We start from the raw sequence: 19051 nt of genomic DNA, 5'->3' as shown, positions 1-19051 counted from the left end.
TATCTTTACAACCAATGTCTCTGATAAAGGCCTCATATCTAAAATATACAGGGAACTGAGCCAAATTTATAGGAATAAAAGTCATTCCCCAATTGAGAAATGGTCAAAGGATATGAACAGGAAGTTTTCAGAGGAAGAAATTAAAGATAACTATGGGCATATGAAAAAATGCTCTAAATCACTATTGATTAGAGAAATGCAAATCAAAACAACTCTTAGGTACCATGTCTCTCCTGTCAGATTGGCTGACATGACGAAACAGGAAAATGATAAATGCTGGTGAGGATGTGGGAAAATTGGAACATTAATACATTATTGGTGGAGTTGTGAACAGATCCAGCCATTTTGGAGAGCAGTTTGGAGCTATGCCCAAAGGACTATAAAAATGTGCATACCCTTTGTCCCAGCAATACCACTCCTAGGGCTATATCCCAAAGAGATCACACAAGTGGGAAAGGGACCTGTATGTACAAAAATATTTATAGCTGCTCTTTTTGTGGTGGCAAAGAATTGGAAATCAAGGGGATGCCCATCAATTGGGGAATGGCTGAACAAGTTGTGGTATATGCATCTAGTGGAATACTATTGTGCTATAAGAAATGGGGAAGATATGGACTTCATGATAACCTGGAAAGACCTATATGATCTGATGCTGAGTGAGAGAAGCAGAAACAGGAGAAAATTATACACAAGCACAGACATATTGATTCTGTGACGACTAACTTTGATAGATTTACCTCTCCTCAGCAATACAAGGCTCAAAGACACCTCCAAAGGACTCATGATGGGAAAAGCTAACTACATCCAGAGAAAGAACTGTGGAGTCTGAGTGCAGATTGAGGCAAACTATTTGCTCTCTCTTTTTTTTTCCTCTTTTTTTTGGTTTTGTTTCTTCTCTCTCGATTCATTCCATTGGTCATAAATCTTCTTTGCAACTTGACTATTGTTTAAATGAATTTAATGTGAAGGTTTATGTAGAATCTATATCGGACTGCACTGGTATCATGTTATGTCTACAGAACACCAAAACAATAGTTCATTTTAGTGGGAAGAAAACACACAGCAATCACATTGAATGTGGACTATCAGGCAAGAAAACCAAATAGAATTGTTTTCATTCTCTTCTTTAGGTCATTGTTTTGATATCAAGTGGAGGCAGCCTAAGACTGTGAATCTCTTGTAAATTCAACAAGAATTTTAAGTGCTCAGTGTACTCCTTATGACTACTATGTATTATCTAATCTACCTTCCCAGTATCTCCTCCATTCTCCCATCTCTTCTCTTCCCACCACCCTGATCAGAGGTGCTCTTTGCCACTCACATGGATTGTTGCAAGAATCATGACCTCTACTCTTTTCAGACTCCAAACCATCCTTTATATAGCTTTCAGGACAATCTATTTTGTACATAAATTTAGTCATGTAACTCCTATAGAAGCATATTTTAAAAATCTTATCTTTCATTTCTCTAGAAATATTAAGATATAATATTTTCTCTAAAGTCCTTTCCAGTTTCCTTGAAAGGGAGATTGATAGATTGAGGACAAAAAAGAGACCTTTCTTTGTTTGTTTCTCCTGTTTGTTTCCTTGTTTTATTCTCCTGAAGGAATTAAACTAGAGTCCATACCCTGGGAAGTACCACCTTTAACTCTACTGGAAGCACTCCTAGCTTCCTATTCAATTTGGAAGAATCCCCTTAGATTACTTGAGGGGAGTGATCCTGAAGAAATGGGATAGTGACATGGTTACTAATTTGGGAATGTTAGCCTAGATTATATTTTAAGATATCTTTACCTCATTTGAGATTTCTATAAATGTTAGCTTAAATCTCCTTGCCACATCAGAAAGCATGGGGTTCTATGCCATTCCGGAGGTCTCTTTCTCCAAGCCAGAAATGGCTTGGATATAAATAGACTCAATTTAAATTTAAAAAATTATTTCTGACATAAGAGACTAAATCTCAGAGTACAGTATTAGTTTTAGTGGGTTTTTTTCTCAGATACTTCACTACTCAACAAACCTTTTTTGGCTCACTATTGTTTGCTCAGTAAAGTTCAGACTCCTCTGCTAGCATTCAAGACTCTCCATAAGCTGGGACCATGCTTCCTTTTCAGTTTTATTTCATATGACTCCCCTCCCCATTTAGTATGGTCCATGCAAACTAGAATTATCTCTGTCTCCCAGAATCTATACTGTCTTCTCATCCCTCTCTTTGCTTTAGCTCAAACTATTTTTTTTTTAGTATAAGATGCACTCCTACATCATTTTTAGCTGATGAATTCATGGCCATCCTTTAAAACCCAACTCAAATACCATCTTAGTTCCTCCCAGTTGGTAATGACCTTCCCCCAAGACATCACATAGCATTCTATTTTGCAACTCTCAAATGCACTCATTCAACATGGTATATTTTAGTTTGCTGTGTTTGTATTGCATCCCCTTCTAGATCTCATGATCCGTGAGGGCAAGGACCATAGTTTATCTGAAGTTTGTGCATCCTTTCCACTTCATTCTATATACAATTAGCATTTTTAAGGTGTTTAATATTGTTGCTAAGTACTGTTCTAGTGAGTAAGAAACTGGCCCCAAAGCAGGATCCCCATTTTCTCGGTAATAAAAAAACACTTTCCTCTTCAGTAGAAAGGTGGGGAGATGATGGGGACAGAATGTTGGTATACTGTCAGAAGAGGTTTCCATTCGAAGGATTTTTTTAACTGTTTTTCTTTGTTGGAAAAAAAAGGAATTCAATGGAAAGGACTTCATTGAGAAATGACATGTAAAAATACAAGGCACTAATAAAACCTTTTTTTAAAAAAAATAGCAAATCATAAAAACCACCAAATGAGTACTACAAAGATGAAGTACTTTGGTAATTTGAAAAAAAAGAGCAACAAATCTGGGCTGAAGAGGCAGGAAAAGCTTCCTGGATAATGCAGACCATATCTTGGGTCTATTTTAATTGAATGGAAGAATTCTAAAGTGATTAGCCAGGAGACCACCTTTTACCTATCCCCACCCCTACCATCCAAAAAGTAAAGTAGAAAATGTCTTTAAATTAAAGATAATACTTTCAACTTGCTCTGGAACCAGATAGAGCAACTGATCTCATGGAATTCCACTTTTAAAACCCGGTTGGGCAAACCTCTATCACTGGACTCTTCGCACCTGTTCAATAGCCCCAAAGCATAAAAGCAGTGCTAATGAAGAGAATTGAGTTGTGAATTCTGAGGGAAACTAGGGACAAAACCATTATCTGGTGGGCTTAGGTTGCTGGAAACTTATTAACTCTCCTGGGCTGTTATAAGATTACAAAAGCTGATTTTCCACTAAGTGCTAGCACAGTGTTAGTTCCTATTGGAGACGGCAGATAAGGTAATATTTCAAAGAGATATTGTACTTGTTCACATATCTTTCAGATGATTCAGGGGTCTGCATGAAGAAAAGCAGAGGTGATGCATTGGCATCAAATCCCAGCAGACTGGTGAATGGGACATAACACAAGAGCTACCCCTTTGGCAAAGAATTCCTAAGCCACCTACTCATCTCCAATTTCCAACAGTAGCTGATACCAAACCTCAAGGAGAAAGGTTGGAAATCCATGTAGCGCGGATAATTTAATGAGGTCAAGATCACTGACTCAATCCCTGAATCAAACAGTTTGCCGAGCTGTTGAGCTGTCCTCCCTGGCCACAGATCCAATCAAACCACTAATTTTCCCCTTGCACAACAACTAGGATTGATGAAAAAGTTTGATGGAATCAGTGTAAAACCATCCTCACTGCTAGAATACCAGGAATGGGGATCCTCTGACGCCTGCTGAGTTGCCTACTTATAAGTAGGCACTCAGTTATGGGGTGCAGCAGAAAGGAGGGTGGGCGGAAGAACATCGTGTTTCTCACCTGACTGAATTATTTGGAACTACACTGATCTTCCTAACTAGACCCAGCCTCTGCCTGCTTCACCTTCAAAGCCCTCCTATTTTCCCCCAAAGCTCCTTAGGTACTGTCTTTTGTTCGTATTTGCATCCCTGGTGCTTAGCATTGTAGCTAGCACATAGTAGGTACTTAACAAATGGTTACTGATTGACACAACAGAAGCCTTCATCAATTAAATACTTATCTGAATGAATGGGTCAACATGGGTCCAAACCTTAGCTTGTCTCTGCTTTCAAAAAAAAAGAGCAAAGTCCTAAATTGATCTGTAAGAACCAATCTGTACACTTCACTTTTAATTCAGTACAACAGTCCTTTCCCAGGCACAAGTTACATGCAAAGCACTTGTCCTGCGTCAGGGAGACAGTTCAAAGAATCATTATAAATTGTTCATTGCAGACCTGGGCGGGTTTGAAAAGAAAGGAGAAATGAAAGGGAAACATGGGTTTTGCTGGGAACTGTGAATAACTGCTTATTTGTATTCTTGGCCTTTGCTTAAAATGATCCCTTAGACACAGTAGGAGAGTTTAATTAAAGTAAGAGATTGCATTTCCCCTAATATTAACTTTATGCTACAGTTGGAATCTTAACCTTGAGTCCATAGATGCCCAAGAGATTCCAAAGGGGATGGGAAAAACATATTCTGTTGGTCTATACCCTTCACTGAACTGCCAGAAGGGTCCATGACACAAATTAAAATTCCCCTGGATTAGAGGGTCTCAGGACAGATTCACCCCTTGGGCAAACATCTAGAAGTGCAGGGGGTAGGGAACCCCTAGGAAGAAGAATCAGAAGAGCTTGATTCTAGGCCTAATTCTCACATGAACTATTTGACCCTGACCAAGTCACATCTACTCCCTAGGCCTCAGTTTTCTTACCTATAATGTGATGGGGAATAGATGTCCTCTAAAACCCTTTTCAGCTATATCATTCTACCTTTCCACATGCCTATGATATAACCAACAGTAAAAAGGATTTTGTTTCAAGATTTTACTATTTAAGTGAGCCTGAAAGAGCCAACATCAGAGGAAGGGATGTATTAAATTACCCCCTAACCCGTATCAAACTTCTAGCTGAAAGACTTCACCCTTTTTTTCTAATTAAGGATATGAGATGAGAGTCTGAATTACTGGCTGCAGTCTAAAAAGTAAGACTTAAATCACTGGTCTAATCTGGTACAGAAAACCTTATGCAACCTCTTAGGGTAAGTGGATTAATCTAAACTTGCACTCAGCAGTTCAGTGATTCAAATGGTTTAGGAGATGGAATTTCAGCATTAAAGAAAAATATCCACTCCCCTGTCTCTAGGGTGATGTGGGGATTGGGCTCATGGGAAGTAATGGGCAGGCAGAGGATCAGAAACAAAGATGGGGTTTCTATCATGCTCTGCTGGACAGAAGCAATCTGCTTGGCACAGGTCTGGAGCATTTGGGGGCCTGCCATGGTGTCTGAACATAGCTGTATGAGTCACAGCAACTATGAGGAGATCAAACAGTTAATATACTCTTTCTGCTCCAATTAGTAAGAATGAGAATTAGAAATTCTCCTTTCTCTAACAGCACAGAAAAACCCAGAAGTATTAGTCAAGAATATTCAAATGTCTTTCGCTATTACTGGCAAATGTTCTCTCAGAGAAAAGTTGTCTCTGCCTCATGGCTTTTAGTGGAAAGAGCATTGAGTTTGTCATCAGAACTAGGTTTAGTTTCTGGTTCTGACATACAAGTTTTGTGACCTTTGGGCAAATCATTTAGCCTCTCTCTCTAGGTCTCAGTTTCCTCATCTGTATGATAAGTGGTAGAATAAGTTGATTTCTATGGGTTGTTATGGTCCTCATGATTCTTTCCCCTCTTATATGTATTTTTCTTATTCTCTAATGTAAATGGTTTTTCTAAAAAGAAAAATGCTTTTAAAAGATAGGAAATAAGTTATAGGGAATGGGGAAGAGGGGAAAAGAACCAAGCTGAGAGTGAGGAGGTCTGAATTCTAATCACATAACTGCTAATAATAAACTGAATAAGTTACCACTTCTCTGGGTCTCGAGTTCTAAGGGCCTTTTAAGTTCTAACATTCTGTAATTCTAAGATCATGTCAAATAATGGAACTCCACCAAAGAACCTGGAATAAGAAGCCTTACCAAATCCTGTTCCAGCTATAATGTAAGGCAAAAATATTACACATGATTTCTCTAAGAGTAACCAACGTGGGAGTAGAGGGGGAAGTTTTGAAACACCTTTTAGATTGACTAACTTTTTATAGTAGCCATTCCCAAAGGTTCAGAACCATTCATTGAAAAATACTGTATTTGACCTTTTGGAAGGACACAAAGATTAATATGATATAGTCTCTGCCTCCAGGGAATTTAGGAGAGGAAATATATACAAGTATATCCCCTGGGCAGCATGGGACAGTGGGAAGAAAATTGGATTTGGAGTCAGAGCGCCTGGGTCCTCTTCTGCTCAATTCTTAGGTGAACACCTATCTGAGTGAATACCTTAACATTTCCAGGTCTCACTGCTAGGTCTATATTCTAAAGAGATAAAAAGGGGGTGGGGGAGGACCAATTTGCACAAAAAATATTTATAGCAGATCTTTTTGTGGTAGGTAAGAATTGGAAATCAAGGGGATGCCCATAATTTGGGGAATGGCTAAACAAGCTGTGATATATTATTGTGATGGAATAATATTGTGCTATAAGAAATGACAAGCAGGATGATTTCAGAAAAACCTAGAAAGATTTACATGACCTGATGCAAAGTGAAGTGAGCAGAACAAAGAGAACATTGTATACAGTAACAGCAATAATGTATGATGAAGAACTGCAAGTGACTTAGCTATTCTCAGCAACACAATGATCTCAGAGAATCCCAAAAGACTCATGATGAAGCATGCTATCTGCCTCCAGAGAAAGAACTAATATTATCAGAATGCAGGCTGAAGCATGCTATTTTTCACTTTCTCTCTCCATTCTTTTTCTTTTTTTGAGTTTTCATGTACAAAATGATCAATATGGAAATGTTTTATACGATTGCATATGTATAAACTATATTGGATTGCTTACCATCTTAGGGAGAGGTGAGGGAAGGAAAAGATGGAGACAGAATTTGAAACTGAAAACTTTTTTAAAAAAGTTTTTAAAATTGTTTTAACATGTAATAGGGAGAAAATAATATTTCATTTTTTTAAAAGTCTCTAGGTCTCAGTTTCTTCTTCATTTATAAAATGATGGGGTAGGACTCTAAGTTTCCTTCCAGCTCTGATTCTGATAATGTAATATATTCCACAAACAAGATTCTCCATCTCTTAGCTCCAAGCATTTTCTCTGGCTGTTTCTCATGCTCTCTCTCCTCTGTTTGGACTACTCGCCTGTCTGTGTTCTTTTAAGTCCCTACTAAATTCCAAGAATAGGGAAAAGAATCATGACAAAAACAAAAAGAGAACTAGATGCTTATAGAGAGGTAACAGCAACCTGGAAGCTTTTCCTGGCTACCATCTTATAGAATACTGCGGATTCTACTAATGAGTCAGAACAAAACTGTTGAGTCTGCAAAACTGTTCCATCATTTAAAAAAATAATTCATTCCCTTTGAATAATTCAATGAGAAATTGAAAAGATTAAAAATTAATAGGTGTTATTATAGGAACATATTTACATGCCAGGAAATTGTTCTCTCCAAAGTATATATATATATATAATGTCATCAGCAGCATCATCTACAAACATTTATAGAGCATCTTCTATGCATAAGGCCCTATAGGGGACATGGTTGCTGCCCTCAAGGAGCTGACAGTCTATTTATCAAATCTTTACATGGGTATACAGTAATATCCATTCCAGATTGAAGTCTATTACACAAATACCACTACAACAGAAACTTTTATGTAAGTGAAACTTCCATGACTACTTTATATATAATAATTTAATATTTCTATCCATCTATCTGTCTGTCTATTTACTTGAGGTATGACCTTCCATGTATAGCTCTTTACTTCACTGACCCTAGAGGTCTAATGTACTTTAAACCATGTACAAAAGAGGAATGAGCCACCTTAGGAAGTAATCAAAATAATAGCTAACATTCATATAATCCCAACAATATCCCAGTAGCTATGCTAAGTGTTTTACAGATATTATCTCATTTTTTTTCCTCTCAACAACCCTGGGAGATAGGCACTCTTATAATCTTTATTTTACTGAGGAGGAAACTGAGGCAAACAGAAGCTAAGTGACTTGTTGCAGGGAATACAGCTAGGTCCTGAGGCTAGCTCTGAACTCAGATCTTCCTGACTCCAGGCCTGGCGCTCTATCCACTGTACCACCTAACTGCCCTTGTAGTAGTGAGTTCTCCAATACTTGGAGATCTGTAAGAAAATGCTGAGAGACCATTTGTTGGGGGACACTGGATGTGGAGGATGGAGACTTCTTGTTCAGGTATGAGTTAAGGTCCCTTCCAATTCTGAGATGCCATGAATCTTTACTTCTGAAAGGGCAAAATGCAGGATCTGATTGCTAATTTACTTGATTTCAGGAATTGTCTCATTTAGTCTGTTAATGTGTCTAGCATAATGCTTTGCACGTAGTAGATGTTTTATGAATGAATGTGAATAAATGACTTGAATACATTTGACAAATTTACTCATTTCTGTCAGTTCTCATCTCTAAGTCTGCTATATTACCCCAGGAACATCTAGGGTTCCTGCACAGAACCAATTCTGATGTGGGGGAAGTACCATTTTAAAAGTTAACGGTGATTTAAATGGCTGAATCTTTCATCACATGCTATGGACTAGTTATAAATGGAATTGGTGGCCTGAGCTAACCCAAGATTGACCTTTATCTATAAAAATTATATGATGGACTATAAAAAGCAATGAAACTAACAACGGTACAGGTGTGGATAGCTTTTATTTCAATTATTTCTGCTTTCTGAGGTAGATGACGCTCTTCTAGATTTTCATGAATTCATCATAGAATTCATGAATGCAAAGGAAGCCCTTTTGGAGGGGCTGTGACACTTCCTGGTTTTGAACAGTCCAGCCCTAGCAGGACGACTTCTCTCAATAATGGAGGAGGGTTTTTCTAGGAAGGTATGTAGATTGCATAGTGAGGAGGAAGCAGACCCTAACCCACTCAAATGGATCACAAAGCTCTGAGCTGATGGAAGGCAGGCTGGTTGTTCTCAGTTTTGGACTTCAATTAGCCTTGGTCTTATGACCTTTTAGAGGAGATTCTGACCTAAATTAAGAAGTCTATAGCTTATTGTATAATTTCAAACAATAGAATACTGGAACTGGAAGGGACCCTAAAAATCATCTAGTCCCACTCTATCACTTTATTTTATTTTTTTCAAGGCAGTCAGGATTAAGTGACTTGTCCAGGGTCACACGGCTAGTAAGTATCTGAGGCCAGATTTGAACTGAGGTCTTTCTGACTCCAAGACTGGTAGTCTATCTACCTTGCCACCTAGCTGCCCCCCAACCCTTTATCACTTTAAAGAGGAGTAAACTAAAACAGCAAAAAGGTCAGATGATACATAAAATTGCTAGTAAGGTAGAGAGGCAGGATTTGAACCCAGGTTTTCAGATTCTAAGTCTGATGATCTTTCTGCTAGCTAGACCATGGATGCTCCCCATCTGAAAAATGTGGTTGAACTAGACAATCTCTAAGGTAAGACAGAATAATAATTCCAATAAAATGTAAGTGAACAGGGACTTTTTTATTGTTTCTCCAGAACTTCACACAGATGTGATCATGAGTAATCCCAGACAACTCAACAAGTTTGAAAGAAGAGGCCTTTACAAGTACTGGCAGTAAGCCTCTTGATAAAGATTGATTCACTGAATCTTGGTTTGGGGTATGTGGGGGGATCTACTATCCTCTGCTATCCTCTAAATGTCAAAGTAAAGAAATTCAAAGAAGCATGGGTAAAAGATGAGTTAACTATGACTCTCTTCCTAAGATCACCAGATGACTTGTCATTTAGTTAGTGAATTAAATGAATGGATAAATGTAGGAAAACCACAGCCAATGGAAGGGAATCAGCAGGGAAAGATGGTCTTGCTGAGGAAGATTGCTACACAGAAAAAAACAATGGATTTGGAACCAGAGGGTTCCTATTCAAACACTACCTCTACAACTTGGGACCTGTGTGATCTTGAGCAACTCAGGTAAACTGAGTAAGTAAGCTAAAGTAAAACAAGCTAAATTTTATGAACTAGGCAGTTTCTAAGGTTATTTCCAGCTCTAAACCCATGATCCTTTGACACTACTATGACATGCTAGAGACAAAAGAAGTGAAAGTCCTTTCCAACACCAGACCTATGATCCTGGTATAGCAAGGCTGAATTGATTATAGGTACCATCTCAAGTGGGGCAGTTAGGTGGCATAGAGGATAGAGTGCCAGACATGGAGTCAGGAAAACTCCTCTTCTTGAGTTCAAATCCAGCCCTAGTCACTTACTAGCTTTTTCGGTTTAGACTTTGCCCACCCTGGGACACCAAAAACTGTTGTGGTTTCATGATGTGTTGTGGTGGAACCATCTCAAAGAATTCAGTCAGACCACCTCTAATCCAAGCATAGGCATTTATTGAGATTGACGCCTCTCATGAATCTCCCTAAGTTCCGATAGGAACCATCCACTTCAGAAAAAGCAAGATGCGCTTTTATAGGGTAAAGATGTAATTGCATAACAGAAATTATGAATATTAAAAAGGCAAGAGGGGTTTGTTAAGGGATTAGGTAATAGGGGAGGAGTCCCAGCCACAGTGAAACTGCACATGTGATTACCCACAATACATGTAGAAAAACCCATTGGGGGAGGGGTATGTATCATAATGATATTATAATAAGGCCCTCAACATCATAAGTTCACTCTAGGTCAGTTTTTTACTATTACTGCTCCGGTGCCTACTTAGGTTAAGTCCTTTCTATTGTTTTGGGGTCTGCATCCTGCTTGGGCATCCTGGTGGTGCTGATTTCTGATTGGCTGGGTATTGTAGTCCTGTCTGAGACTAGATGGATGTGGTTGTGATTGAGTGCATGGATACGCCTGCTGTTTTGTGAGAAATATGAGGTCATAGACACACCTGTTGTTCTAGTGAGCAGTGAGGCATATATGAAGAAGTTAAGATATTGAGAGGGGCAGGGTGAGTGGCTAGGTAGTTGCAGTGGGCCTGGTGTTCAGTGGGGCCTATAAGGAAGTTAGAATATCAGGGCTGGGAGCAGCTTTATTAGGATTCCATCACCAGCTATGTGTCTGTGGGCAAGTCACTTAACCCTGCTTGCCTGAGTTCCTCATCTGTAAAATGAGCTGGAGAAGGAGATGGCAAACCACTCCAGTATCTTTGCCAAAAAAAAAATGGGGTCACAAAATGTTGAACATGACTGAAAAATGACTCAACAACAAACCATCTCATATGAGTACTATCTCAGTTTCCATTTCCGGTTCTGGTTAACCAGATGGGGATTTTAGGGACCTGTTTCTGTCCATGTGTGCCTCAAGGCTACAGGGTGAGCACTTTGAGATTATGAAGAGTTTTCTTATTGTCTACGGTCAGAAGAACTAATGACTGAGCAGATTATAAAAGAGTGGCCTATGCAAATAATGTGACTAAAATATCCATGCCCCTTGAGCCAGAGACTCCATTACTGGGCTTATACCCCGAAGAAGCCATTGAAAAGAAGAAAGTCCCCATATACACTTATTAACTGTGTGACCCTTTAGGCGAATCACTTCAATGACCCTCCTCTCAGACTCAGCTTCCTCATCTGTAAAAAATAAGTTAATGATAGGAATGGATTGTGATCTCTAAGGTGTAGCTCCTTGTACTTTGTAACTCTGTCTGCTTCATACAGATCTCTTTCTTCGAAGCACTAACATCCACAGGCTTTTCTTTACCATCCTTGTGTGCCTTTCCTCTTGGTATTCATTCCAAAAATCCATCAAAACTTTATAGACATGCCCTTCAACTCCTCACACCCACGCCAGGTTAATTAAAGTTCCTTAGCACATACCAGCTGAGCTAGGAATTCTTTTCATCGGAGAGACCCCTGCTCCACAAACAGCCCTGAGAAAATGACTGCTGTTTTCTTTCAAATCCATCTTATTTTGGGCCATCTTTATCTTTAAGCAGGACTGAGGATTAAATTATTTGGAAACAGCATTTGAATAACCAGTATACTTCAGCTCCACAAAAGGGCTAGTTCATGGCAAATGCAAAGCTCTGGAAGCAACTATGCCTGGCAGAGAGGGAAAAAATATGTCTGCTTGCTGACTTGGGGTGGGGGTGGGGGGTGCTGCTCCAGCAGCATCAGAGCAATGATGGAGGATTTTAATTAGAAGAGACTCAGTGTGAAAACCAAGAGAGCTGCTTGCTTCCGAGGCTGACTTGAGGCTAGCCGACTGGGTTCTACACTTCCTCGTGAGTAAAACAATTCATGAGGGATAGATAAGATGTGGTTGAGATTTCTATTTTAAACAAGATTTCACTTTTCCATTATGACCCCCCCTTGGAAAAATTCACCTTGGGATTCAACTTTCTACTTAGAACTTGAGAAAGATTTCTTCGGCCTATTATTTCTCATTTTGTTGTTGAGTCATTTCAGTCATGTCTGACTCTTCGTGACCCCATTTGGGATTTTCTTGGCAAAGATACTGGAGTAGTTTGCCATTTACTTCTCCAGCTCATTTCTCATATCCTAGCACATTTCATATCATATACTTAGAGGGATCACAGAGGCAAGCTTGTCCAACCCTCTCATTTTACAAATGATGAAACTGAAATGCAATGCAGTTAAGGGACTTATGTAAGGTCACAGGTATAGCATGCATGCATCAGAGATTAAGGTTTGAATTCAAGCCCTCTGATTCTAGAACTAGTGTTCTTTCTACTTATTTCACAAAGTCAAATTTCATTATTTCTGAATTACCAAAGGAAGATTTTTCTAAACATTCAACCCGAGGCTGCTGGGAAGGACCAGGTTTACCCGTCCCCAAATATCCAGCCTACTTACCACCTACTTCCCACATTTCATTTAAATTTTAAAATGTTACAGCTGGAAGGAATTTTTAAAATTATATAATCTAAACTCTTTATTTTACAAATAGGAAAATAGACCCAGAGAATTTGAGATGACTCATCTAATAATTGACACAATTGAGACTTGATAGGAACACAGGTTCCCTGGCTACAAATCAAGGTGGTGGTGATGGTGGTGGTGTTTGCTATTGTTTCGTTTCGTTTTGTTTTAAACTAACCACTCCTCCCTGCTACCCTTTCCCATTCATTATCTTCATCCCCTTGAGTCTAAAAACCAGTTTGGTTTCTAAGAGTTGAAAGTACATAAAAAAAAAGAAAGTACATTAAATACCTCTGGAAGTGATCACACCTTCAGCTGTTGTCGGTTTGCGACTAGAAAGATGGTGTGGTATATAGAGGCAAAAGAATATTAGAGACAGAAAGTCTAGGTTCAGAGCATGTTCTGTCACTTACTAGTTGAGTGACTATAGGCAAGTCACAACTTTCCTGAGTCTCAGTTTCATTATCTGTAAAATGGGGATAATATTTATAGTACCTACCTCACAGGGTTATTATGAGGAAAATAGTTTGTAAACTTTAAAGTACTATATAAACATGTGGTGATGATTAATAATAACAACTATAAGCTAGTATAGCCCTGGGAATTAGCTGAAAGCCAGCTAAGAGCAAGAATGGCACTTTAGGAGAATTGAGATCAGATGGGCATCAGGAAGGGAGGAATGGCCCAGATAGGAGAGGGAGGAAGAAATCAAAGACCAGTTTTTCCTCCTTTATAATGTTGCAGATAAGTCCTGTGCCAGTCATTTCACTGTGGCTTACAAGTTTCAATTTTTCAGGATATGGGCCCATCTCATGAAGCTTAGTAACTTCTAATTTTGTCTAGAAAAGAGGCTAAATAGTTTTTCACAAAAGGAAAATTAAATGTAGCAGGGAAAGTAAGTCTAGGTGGTAATGGAATAAGTGACTCACTCAGGGAAAGGTGAATAAGGGTAGGGTACCAAGGAAGGGATTACTTTGGTTCTGCCTCTGGGGAACAGAATATGCCTATGCGCCTACCTCAAACAATCTTTAGGCAGTGTTGATGATTGTATGTTGCTGTTTTAAGGCAAACACCAACTTCTCTTGGTGTCCAGGAGCAAGTCTACTTTCTAAACAGACAGACAGCCTCATAACCTCTTTAGTGCCCTCCCACTGCCTGAAATTATCTCTCCCATCATCTGCCACAATTCTTAACATTTTAATGTGAGAGATTCAATCTGTTGGTTTAAATGAACATCATTTTTTAAAAGCACAAATCCTTTGGAGGAGAGAATACTACATTCCATCATTTTCAGACATTAACGCTTTCCTGTGAACTTTCTTTTGGAGCCTTGGGCTATGTGAAGACACTGGGGACCAACTGGAACAGGAAAAGGGAATGGAGAGAAAAGGAATTAGAGTGAAGGAAAGACCTTGATAGAAGTAGGAAGGGTTAAAAAATTAAATTGATAATTTTGCAGTGTGTATCTGGAGTCAGTCTTGTACTGTGCACAATTTCCCATCTCTAACTGAGACCATTGGGTAGGGAAGAAAGAGCACTAATCTGGGATTGTGAATATGAGTTATATAACCCAGGCTGTGCCTCAAACTCTTTGTAGCTTTGGGCATGACATCATAACTTTGGGGGCCTTACTTTCCTTGTCTATAAAACAAAGGGGTCAGACTTAACAATCTCTAAGGGGCCCTTCTAGCTCAAATCTTCTCAGATCCTGTCTCTGAATAACCTGAGCAGTGATTGAAGAGAGTCGTGTTAGAGGGTGATAGTGTTGTGCCAGGACTCTGTGCATTGGCAAGACAGGAGAAGCTCCTAGTGCAGCGTCGGAATTAGAAACCCAAGTGATGGTAGGGGCTCATGGTCACCAGAGGTCGCAGTGCTTGTTTTAGGAATTCAGGCAGACAAGATGAGGGCTGAAGGGGTCGTACAAGCAGCGATCATATAAACATCAAGGCAGGCAATAAGGCAGGAATCTGAAACAAGCAGAAAATCCAGTAAGGCGATCAAAACCCTGTGAGGTACACTAGATACTGGGTCCAAAACTGGCTCAGTCAGGGGCTTCTTATATACTTCCTGCCAAGATAAGAGCTAATCGCAGGTCATGGGAAGCCTTGAGGTCACACCTGAGATCAGATAAATGACTACACTAGGTGAAAAGGATAAGGAGGGAAAAAACAGTTGAAGATCCATTTTGATAGAGCAGAAGTCAGCAAACTAAACAATGTGAGTCATCAAAAAGAGCATTCATATTCCTAACACTACCCGAACTACTTCTTTTATTTTTTAACATCAAAAGCCACATGTACAAAACGTCCATTTTTCTGGATTTTATGGAGTATTTAATTTGCAGTATTTGGTCTTAGTAATCACCAGAAGAGTCGTAAAATTTTTCCCCCTCCTTACTGTGAAAGACACTCTCATTTTTTCATTTCTCAAATCTAAATTTGAGGATTAAATTATTTGATAATATCCCTGAAACAAAAGAAATGGAAACTGACATTTTTGTGGATAATAGCAATGATGATTATGATATAGTACTTTAGGATTTAATAAATTTCAATTGCTGAAACCTTTTTTTCTTAAGGACCATTCCTTAAACTCAAATCACTCTGCCTCTCACTGACTGGCCCACAATAGCGCCCAAGCCAAGCCTCACTTGGTCTTCAGGCCCTGATTGGCTCACAGTGAATGTAAATAGCAATTGTTTCTGTTTTGACCAGAAACCCTGAGGGTCTTCCCATCCCCCCGCCTTTGTTTTTACTAAGTAAAGAGGCCATTCTCTGCCTCATTTCTTACCTAGCCTTAGGCACTGAATGGGTGTTGCCTCAGTCAAACTGAGACCTGTTAAAGACCCCAGCTTGAAAACCTCAGGTCCCCCACTGCATGCTGCTGGGCCATCTCCAGTCATCCTGATCTATATCTGGCCACTGGACCTAGTGGGCTCTGGTGGAGAAAGTGAAGTTGGTGACTTCGCACGGCCCTCCCTCACTTAAATCCAATTCACTCAAATCTCTTGGCATCACTTCCCTGATGTCATGGTCCTCTTCAAGAATGAAGGACAAACAACAACTGAACCTGCCACATAACCACCAAAATACGACTAAAGGGCACCTAAAATGAATGTTTATTTCCCTGTTCAAGAAGCTTCAGCTCCCATTGCCTTTAGGATCACATCCAAACTCCTCTACTAGACTTGTAAAGGCCTTCAAATTCTGACTCCCACCTGTCTTTCCTGGTAGATTACACATGGCTCCCCTTCATTCTTGCTAATCTTCAACCAAGATGGCCTCCTAGCTGGTCCTTGCACTACATTCGAACTTTCTTCTCCATCTGCATAAGCTATCCCCCATGCCTGGAATACTCTCCCTACTCACCTCTACTTCTTGGAACCCTAACTTTATTCAAGTCAATGCCAACTCGTTCCAGAGGCCCTTTCTGATTCTCCCAGTTATTAGCACCCCTCACCCTAATCACTGTGCACTGTATTTATTTTGTAAGCTCCTTCAACTACTCTGAAGGAGTACATCCTACTTTTCTATTTCTATGGCCAGGGTCTAACATATATTAAGTGCTTAATGAATGCTTGTTGAGCGATTAGAACCAGTAGCTAGACTCTGGTACAATTTAACATATGTATATACAAGTCTTGGGATTAGGAAAACCTATTGGAATATAATGTCCATGTGATCATGGGCAAGTCCCTTAGTTGTCCAGGGTCCCAGGCAACTTTCTAAGATGATGAATTATAAACAAGTGGCCCAGTGGTGGAGTTATCTATACCCATATAGATAACTCACACTAGGAGTTATCTATACCCATGAAAACATGGATCCAAACAAACAAACAAAGCCCAAAACAATCCAATCCCACAAGAATCCAAATTGGGAGGGGAGGGAGAGAACAATACTATTTGCCCCTCTTTCCTCTAGATGTGAAGAGAAGAATCCAACTCCATTGGCACCATAATTAGCAGTAAAGGTCAACAGGCACCCCATTCCTAGAATGGACTCCCATTTCTTCTCTGCCCCTTCTTTCATTCAAAAATACTCAAGCATCACTTTTTACATGAAGCCTCCCCATCCCTTCACCCATCCCCCTCCATCTATTAAGGACCTCCCCCACAAGTATTTCATACATATTTATGTATGTACAAGCTATCTCCTCGATAGAACGTAGCCCCCTAAGGGCAGGGACAGTTTTGGTTTTGTCTTTGTATTTCCACAACCTAGCACTGTCACTTGTATGTAGTGGGGTTTAATAAAAGCTTGTTGATTGATTATTAGAGAGAGTTTGTGGTTGGTAACTGGGGGCAGGACTAAAAACCAAAGGGCGGAAATTCTAAAACAGATCTAGACAAGAGCTTCACTATTCAAGCAGAGGCTGAACAAAACAACCTCCCAAGGATGCTGGAGAGCATACTCCTGTGCTTGATGGGAGATCATACCAAACAACCACTTATAGTTATATTCAGCTCTAAAGTTCTATACAAGAATAATCCCTATGTAACAGCATTCAAGGTTATGCTTCCAGAAGTTATTAAGATGGCAGGTATGTGTCATTTTTGATACTGAAACATCTGATTAATAACAACAACAAATATTATTTAAAACAGGACCTGCTAGTCTTAATAATCTCAGGCGTTCCATTAGCAAGGGAGGTTTGCTAATTGCACTGCCCCATTTCACGTCAGAAAGAATAAGCCTTTTACCTAAAAACATTCCCTGCACCAAAATGGCTCAGAAGATATATGTCTGCCAGACAGGAATTCTGGGGCCTGGAGCCAATGCAGTGGAGGAAGGAGAGGATATAGTCTGAAGAACTGTTCCAGGCCTGACTTATAACTGTGCTAACCTTCTCTCTGAACTTAATGGGGAGAAGAGAAGCATCCCAATTTAGCAGCCTGAATTCCCCGTATGACGGGGGTGGGGGGGAATATGTTGTGATGCCCCTGAAAGTCACCTCTCTTCCGGGGAAATGAGGTCCATAGATGTATACTGCCCCCTGGAGAACTGAGTCCCTTCAAAGTGAGTCCCTGTAAAGACCCCATATTATTAGATACCCACCACTTGTCTTAGTCTGTGCTACCCCTTTCTCCAGGGCTGTATTTGGTCTTGAGGAACAGCCTCTTTCCAGCAGACCTAGCTATGACCTATTCCTTATGCCAAGACCAACCCACCAGAGAACTGAAATCTCCCTATTCTCTGAAGCCTAATGCCTCATACTATCACATGAGACAACAGGCCCTTGCCTGTCACACTCAAAAACCATTGGGAAAGCTCATCCTGCTAAGTAAACACCGATTTAGTGGGGAGATAGGAAGTGCTCAAGTCATAACAGCATATGCATGGTGAATACAAGACTTGCAATTCATAAAGTCCTTTTGCCCTCCATTTCAGTGCCCTGGGTCAATAGCCCAGGTCCCTTAACCTAGTTAGAGCTCAGAAAACAGTAACTAGGAATTCAGGAAAAAACATTAAGGAAAAACAATACTTAAGACAGTCAGAAAAAGCAAGTAAAAGAAAAGTCGTTTGAATGATTGCTTCATAACTCACAGAGCATAAGGAATTTATTGAAAACATCACTTCACATGATGCCAATAAAAGTCCTACTTCTTTCTCTTTATATTTGCAATATGTATTCCCCCCAAGCATCCTTTAAAAATGTGAAATCTCTCCCTTCATCTCTTCACCTCAATATCCCTTTGCATAGTTACAGTTATCAGGTCACCACAAGGACTCCAGCTTTCATCATACAGAATGGCCTTTAACATACATTTCTGGCCAATTTCCTCATCCACTGAAAGTCTATTAAGTTTAGAATATGGTTCAAATGAAAGGAAACACATCTCAAATAAAATACAATCCTCAAGCAAAATAGGAAAGCAGACCTTAGAAAGGAAATTCAGAACTGGGGACTTTTCCCAGAGCATCTTAAGGTTGTGTTTTAGTAAGTGCAAAGGGCAAACAGTTACATTTGCACCCCACACACATTTGTAAATAGGTGAAGTGTAAAGAATTAAATATAACTTTAGGGACTAATATCTTTTTTC

The 19051-nt window shown here is 39.6% G+C and overlaps 1 protein-coding gene across 4 annotated transcripts in view; it reads right to left on the bottom strand.

The window, feature by feature from the left end:
- GPAM (glycerol-3-phosphate acyltransferase, mitochondrial) overlaps nucleotides 1-19051 on the bottom strand; it is a 72101-nt gene that overhangs the window by 52162 nt on the left and 888 nt on the right. The window contains exon 2 of one of the 4 annotated variants that reach the window (XM_036735493.1): nucleotides 14868-14975. The exons of 2 other annotated variants lie outside the window; for them this stretch is intronic. The gene's annotated coding sequence lies outside the window, so the exon portion shown is untranslated. One more of the 4 variants, XM_036735495.1, reaches the window with a different exon arrangement.

The sequence above is a fragment of the Trichosurus vulpecula genome, chromosome 8, assembly GCF_011100635.1.
Source record: "Trichosurus vulpecula isolate mTriVul1 chromosome 8, mTriVul1.pri, whole genome shotgun sequence".
Classification (NCBI taxonomy): domain Eukaryota; kingdom Metazoa; phylum Chordata; class Mammalia; order Diprotodontia; family Phalangeridae; genus Trichosurus; species Trichosurus vulpecula.
This window is presented reverse-complemented; position numbering and strand designations above follow the sequence as displayed.